The sequence below is a fragment of the Prionailurus viverrinus genome, chromosome E2 (genome assembly GCF_022837055.1).
Source record: "Prionailurus viverrinus isolate Anna chromosome E2, UM_Priviv_1.0, whole genome shotgun sequence".
Taxonomy (NCBI): Eukaryota; Metazoa; Chordata; class Mammalia; order Carnivora; family Felidae; genus Prionailurus; species Prionailurus viverrinus.
The window spans coordinates 37600773-37608010 of NC_062575.1; positions in this window are offsets into that span (position 1 = coordinate 37600773).

Genomic DNA, 7238 nt, shown 5'->3' on the forward strand with positions numbered 1-7238 from the left:
CAGTACCTGGGGTTGGTGTGGACCCCCCAGGTTAAAGTCTCAGTCCCACAAGACTGCCCTGACCTCAGTGTCCATCATCAGTCCCAGGTTGTTGCCTGTACTTGTAACTGGTAATAAATTGGGTTACCCACAACTGCCACTTCAGGTTTGATAATTTGCTACACTCCTAGAAAACACTAAACTGTCAGTTATAAAGGATACAACTCAGGAGCTCCCAAAGGGAAGAGATAAATAGGGCAAGGGATGTGGAGTTTCCATGTCCTTTCTGAGCACATCACTGTCCCAGCACCTTGATGTGTTGTTCACCAATTTGAAGCTATCCGGAACCTGTCCTTTAGGATTTTTGTGGAGGTTCCATTACATAGGCATAATTGATTAAGTTCATTGGCCATTTATGGATTTTTGTTGTCTCATTCAACTTTTGTTTTAATGGGTCTCAAGATTGACAGATTTTTGGCTAAATTGTTTCCATTAAGAAGTACTTATTTTAAAAATTAATAACCTAAAACTGCCACGCACACACAAAACACGATTCACAAAACAGTCTCCTTTTCTTCTGAACACTTTATGATGCATTGTTATAATTAACCAGTCTTTTACAATTAAACTTGAATGGTGTCATCAAAGTAGTGGACCAGGAGGCAGCTGGGCAGCTGGAGCTGGCAAGGTCACAACTATGTCCAGAGAGCTCACAAGGCTAAAAGAATATTATCCCTGATACCTGCCACCCTAATCTTAGTGGTGGAAGAATGGTCTCAGAACTGTGTCATCGGCTATTTGTGATCGGACTTAATCTTCAGCCTCTCTCTCAGGCTGGAGGTGGGACTGAAAGTTCCACCCCTGTAATCATGTGGTTGTTTCCTGTGGTAACCAGCTCCCAGCGTGTCCTACAAGAGTCATCTTATTAGCATAAACTCAGGTATGGTTGAAAGGATCTTGTTATGAATAAAAAACACACTCCTCCCACTCCTAGGCACTCCTCCCACTCCTATCAGGAAATTCCAAGGGTTTTAAGAGCTCTATGCCAGGAACCAAGAATAAAGACCAAATGCGTGTATTTTTATTCTAACACAATCTCACAGTATTATCTCAGTGAAACACTTCAGCACACACTGCTGCCTGTTAAAACTCTGTAAAGGCACATGTATAAAACTTGCTTCTAACAGACCTGCTTGCATGAATGAATCAGTCTAGTGTTCTTTCAGTGAAACATTGAGAAAGCTTGCTCCTACCATCTGCATACCATTTGCTTAGTTGTTGAATTCCAGTATACGTGTATAGTGGTAGCAGAACTATAAACCCATGCCCACATGGGAAACAACTTTATCAACTAGCGTGGAATACTAAGAATAGTTCCTTTTACCTTTAATTTTATAGATATCATTTCCAAAGTGACTTAGGTCAGTAACCTCACCCTCTTCAGGGAGACTATTTATTATGTTTGTAACATACTTAGGTTTTGTTGTGCTCTGCATTTCATCCTATGAACAACCCCCACCACCTCCTAGATGAGTTTTTTAAATCTGCATACATTAAACATCATTGAACTATAAAGTTCAGTGTTTTGATAAATGCATTGTCATGTATCTGCTATTACAATGTCATACGGAATAGTGTGGCCACCCTAAAATAAATCCTGTGCTTCACCTATTCAACTGCCCCTCCCTGCTCCTGAACCCATGGCAACCACTTCTTACTGTTTGCTTTTCCAGAATTTCATATAATTGGAGTGAGCCAATTATAACCTTTCCAGACTGAATTTCACTTAGCAATATCCATTTAAGATTCATGCAATATCTTTTTGTGGCTTGATAACTCATATAATTGCCGAATAAGATTCTATTGTATGGATGTACCACAGTTTATCTTTTTTTTTTTCATTTTTTTAATGTTTTATTTTATTTACTTTTGAGAGAGAGAGAGGCAGAGTACAAGCGGGGGAGGGACAGAGAGAGAGAGGGAGACAAGGAATCCAAAGGCTCCAGGCTCCGAGCTATCAGCACAGAGCCTGACGCGGGGCTTGAACCTACAAACTGTGAGATCATGACCTGAGCTGAAGTCGGACGCTTAAGTGAGCCACCCAGGTGTCCCCAACAGTTTATCTTTTATTAAGACACTTGATTTGCAAAATCTTTTTCCCATCACATGGGCTGTCTTCATTTTTTTAATAGTGTCCTTTGAAGCACAAAGATTCTTAATTTTTAAGCCCAATTTATCTATTTTTTTTCTTTTGTTACTTGTCCTTCTGGGTCGTATAAAGAATTTTAACTAAAATATATAACACTGGAGTTGAAACCTTCAGTGTTTATTTTGGTATAGTAGCTACTGTTTTGCATACAACAGTCATCTGGTTCTGGTGAGTAGGAAGGACATTGCAGATACTACCTGGTAACTGATATTTTACTTGGGAAGCCCACATGAAGTTACTGTTAACAATTGTATCAATTAGGGGCACCTGGGTGGCTCAGTGGGTTAAGCGTCCAGCTTCCGCTCAGGTCATGATCTTGCGGTCTGTGGGTTCGAGCCCCGTGTCAGGCTCTGTGCTGACAGCTCAGAGCCTGGAGCCTGTTTCAGATTCTATGCCTCCCTCTTCCTCTGACCCTCCCCTGTTCATGCTCTCTCTCTCTCTCTCTCAAAAATAAATAAATGTTAAAAAAATTTTTTTAATTATGTTTTCTGTTAGGAAGGAAGCACATGATCATTAAAAAATGAGATGTGAAAAAATGAATAAACTGCTTTCCTCAAATACCATACTAATGACACTATCAATACAAACAGATCAGTCTTTATTCTTCAAGACTTTTTTTTTAATACACATAGTACCAAACGTCCCATCTTTAGTCCTCTTCTCAGATACAGTCACTTTTACCATTTTTCATGTGTGTGTTTGTGCAAATGGGATACAACTTCTTTAACAACTTTTCTTTGGTCTTTTTATTCCTTTGCTATATTTGCATACTAATACATAATGGTCTATGTCTTCTTTTAACGACCTCACAGTTCTGATGTTTGAATGAACCATCATCCAATTCTCTATTGGTAATGTTGACCTTAAAAATAGCCAGTTAAAATGAGTTTATTTGTGAAATAGCAGAAGAATGGCAATTCAGGACATGCAAGCTATGGCAAAACATAGGCAAGTCTGGAGAATAAAGGAGGAAAATGTTATTTTATAGAGAAAATGAGGAAGCTAGGAGGGGCTGCTTTGAACAAGTCTATTGGAGGAAAGCAAGACTTTAGGGTGGTGATGGCTTCTCATTGGCTGAGTTGTGGTTAGTTTCTCACTAGCTGGGCTGTTGCTGGGCAAGGAGAAAATCCTCACTCTTTCTGGGGGCAGTAATGTGAACCTCTTGCTCAGGAATGTGAAGTAAGCTGTGACAGAAAGTTTCTGTATGAGAGGTCCCCATTCAGATTTCCTGACTCCATTTTTTTTTTTAAATAGGCTTCACACCCAACATAGAGCCCAACAGGGGGGCTTGAACTCAAGGACCCTGAGATCTAGACCTGAGCTGAGATCAAGAGTCAGCCACTTAACCAACTGTACCACTTAGGTGCCTCTCTTGACTTCATTCTAAATGAGATTTTCCCTCATTACTTTTCACAATAGATATTTGGATTGCTTCCAATTATGTCTTATTGAAAGCAGTAATATGGATAATAACACCATAAATATGCCTTTGTGCATTTTTTTACATTTATTTATTTATTTAGAGAGTGTGCACAAGTGAAAGAGGCGCAGAGAGAGAGGGGGAGAGAGTCCCAAGCAGACTCCATGCTGCCAGCACAGAGCCTGATGTGGGGCTTGATCTCATGCACCAAGAGATGATAACCTGAGCCGAAATCAAGAGTCAGACGCTTAACTGACTGAGCCACCCAGGTGCTCATCTTTGTGCATTTGTACACAAACCACCGATTATAAAGTTAAGCTTCTAATGCATTGAATGCTGGCTCATAATAGAACCTAAATAAATACTTATTTTTAAAAAGTTTGTTTGTTTGTTTGTTTGTTTGTTTTGAGAGTGAGAGAGCATTAGCAGGGGAAGGGTAGAGAGAGATGGGGGGAGAGAACCAGTCTCTGCACCATGAGCACGGAGCCCGATGTGGTGCTCAAACTGATGAACTGTAAGATCATGACCTGAGCTGAAATCAAGAGTCAAATGCTTAACTGACTGAGCTACCCAGGCGCCCTTAAATAAATACTTATTGAATGAAAGGAGTGCCTCTTGACCTTCTGAATCTAATCTTGAAGATATGAAATAATGACCTAAAATCTCTGAAAAAGGACTCTAGAGAATAATATATCCCTCTTAGAACACTAGATTTGGAGGACAGAACCAAAATGAGTCTCTCAACCTCTTCAGTACCAAAGACCTCATGCTGAAATATTTTGCTTGCCAAACAAATTATGGTTACTTACATTTTTACTTTATTAAGGCACAATTTTCAGTCCTGAAAGGTATGATGTAACTCACAGTAGAACCAAAACCATAAAATGGGGATCTATATTTCAAGTGGTCTACTTAACTTTAGAAGTCACAAGATTCAGTCAAGGAGAATGCCTGAGAATGCCACTTCCTGAGACACTATAGATAATCCTTCAGTGAAATACCCAACTAAAGATGGCTCAGTACCAAGCCTTATGAACTAATACTGATATCATTGAGAATTGGGCTTCCCTTATGCGCAATTGATTTCAGCTAAAGTCTCCAAGGCTTTGGCCTTGCTTAGGCACCTAAAGGCAAAATGGGGGTTGAGCTCTTTCTTTGAAGACATAGTTGATCTCTTGTTCCCAATGCTCTTAACGAGCAGGCTCTACAAACATGACTCTATATGGGTAGCAGTGACATGATAGACATGGTGACACTTCATCTCATTCTCTTTCTCACCATGTTGATCCAGGGATGTCTTATAGCTAAAGCTCCTTAAGTTCTAGGTCCTCTCTGGCTTGGTCCTAGACATTAGTCAGTAGCTAGATACCCAGAATTATTATCCTAGGAAAGACAGTATTGCATCTTCCCAATGTATCCCAATAATCCAGACATGTCCATTGTAGTGGTACCATTACAGGAATTTATGCTTTGAATGTTTCATTGTTTGCTATCGAAGAGAAGAGACTCAACTATAGGTGAACCTATGTAGCTATAGGTTAGGCTCTTGTCACAGCTTATGTTGATGCAAAGTTCTAATACTTCAAGGATGGAGAAGCAGTAATCCACTGGACAGCTATGCCTTCTCCTTTAGAAACTTTGACTCCTTATGATTAAAATGGCTTTGGTCTCAAAGATTTTGTCCACAGAGTTTCCTTGTCATTCCTCATATTTACTCAAAGAAGACTAATGACTACATTTCTTCAACACAAGATTCAGCAAACTAATATCTGGTCCACATAAAGTTCTTAGAATGCCTTTGCCAATGGTATACATATTTATCTGACCAAGACACTTCAAAACATAAGTACATAATGGTTGATTAACATTCTGCTAACACTGATCAGTACATACTTACATCTAAAACATTTTGTGATTGTAATTAACAAAGACACACCAGTCTTAAGAAGCAGTGAGACCCATCTTGTGTACAATATGTATACACTATCTTGTATCATTGAAAGTCCAAGAGTCTTGATCCATGGACAATCATGGCTCCAGATGTCTGCCTAAGAAATTAGAGCTGGCACAAAAGAAATCAGCTTATAAAGAAGTAAAATCTCAGCACACAGGCTCCCCAGCATTCAGTATCCCCTTCTTTAAGGTCCTGAATTTGAACTCCCGATATAGTAGATCCACAGAGAGAAAGAACCTCCCTTTGTTATATCCACATAGACTAGATCCCTAGCCCAGCTAGTCAACATTATTTTGTTTGTTTGAAGAGGACAGAAAATGCAGAGTATGTCAGGAGCATTAAAGGCTTATAAGCCTTTTCTATATTATAGCATTTTCTATATTTTGGCTACTTTCTTTCAATCTCCTCTCTTTAGGTTTTTATAAATAAAGTTTTATTGGAACACAGGCATACTCATTTTTCTTTTACATATTTTATATGGTACTTTTATGCTACAATGGCAGGGTTGACTAGTCACAACAGAGACCATATAGTCTATAAGGCCTAAAATATTTACTATCTGATCCTATACAGGAAAAGTTTGCCCAGTTCTGCCCCAAGAGACCTTCCTCACTCTCAGTTCTTGTGATTAGACCCAGTTTGAGTTAGGTTTTCTGTCATTTGACAACTGACTGAAGCCTGCCTGATACAAATCTATCTCCTGGCAGGGCCTAAAATACATGACCAGAACAGCAGCAATGGTTCTTTCCTATCAATGATGGATGGGACTGTATGTTCCTTTGACCAGAAGCTGCTACTTGTTTTCTGCCAACAGGATCAAATACTTGATATTGGGAGTTTCCCCCCCAAATCCCAGGTGTATGGTCACAATCTGATTAAGATTATATATATATATATATATATATATATATATATATATATACTGTATATAGTATATACAGTATACTTATAGTATTAAGATACTATACACACACACACAGTATAAAAGGATAAAGAATATACACATATATTTGGTGAGAGAGCAATAGTGCTGTGGACTAACAGGCTTAACAAGATGGAAGCTTGCTGCCTTCATATGCCAGGTTGAGGATGGTGTCATAATAACCAACAAACTTCATGGAATGATTGATATGTGCCAGTAGTTTACATGTGTTACATCATATGAAACCCACATCAACCCTGTAAAGTAGAAAATCATCTTGCCCCATTTTACAGATAAGGAAAACACATCTCAGAGATATTAAGGGATTTCATAAAGGTTACATAGCCAATAGGTAATGAAGAGGGGATGATAATTCAAGTCCAAACTTCAAGGACTTGCTCTTCTACCTGATGCTATACAACCAAGTCAGTAACCCTGTAAAAGCAGCAATTCTTTCTCCATAATTTGAGCAAAAGTCCCGAGTGGGGCTCTCGTTGGCTTGTGTGGGACATATGCCATCCTTAAACCTGTCACTGGGGTCAGGGTTGCTGGTCTTGGGTTACATCCCCAACCATGATCCTGGGCGGGGGGGGGCATGTTCATCTAAATTACATGACCCAGGCAATGCCAGTGCATGTCCATATAGAAAGGGCTTAGGAATGGAAGGTGATGGCATTTTATGTGTTTGAGAAACATCAGTTGTCCTCATTTGTTGGGGGTGGGCAGGGAGGTAGTGTTGCCTCTACTCTTGGCC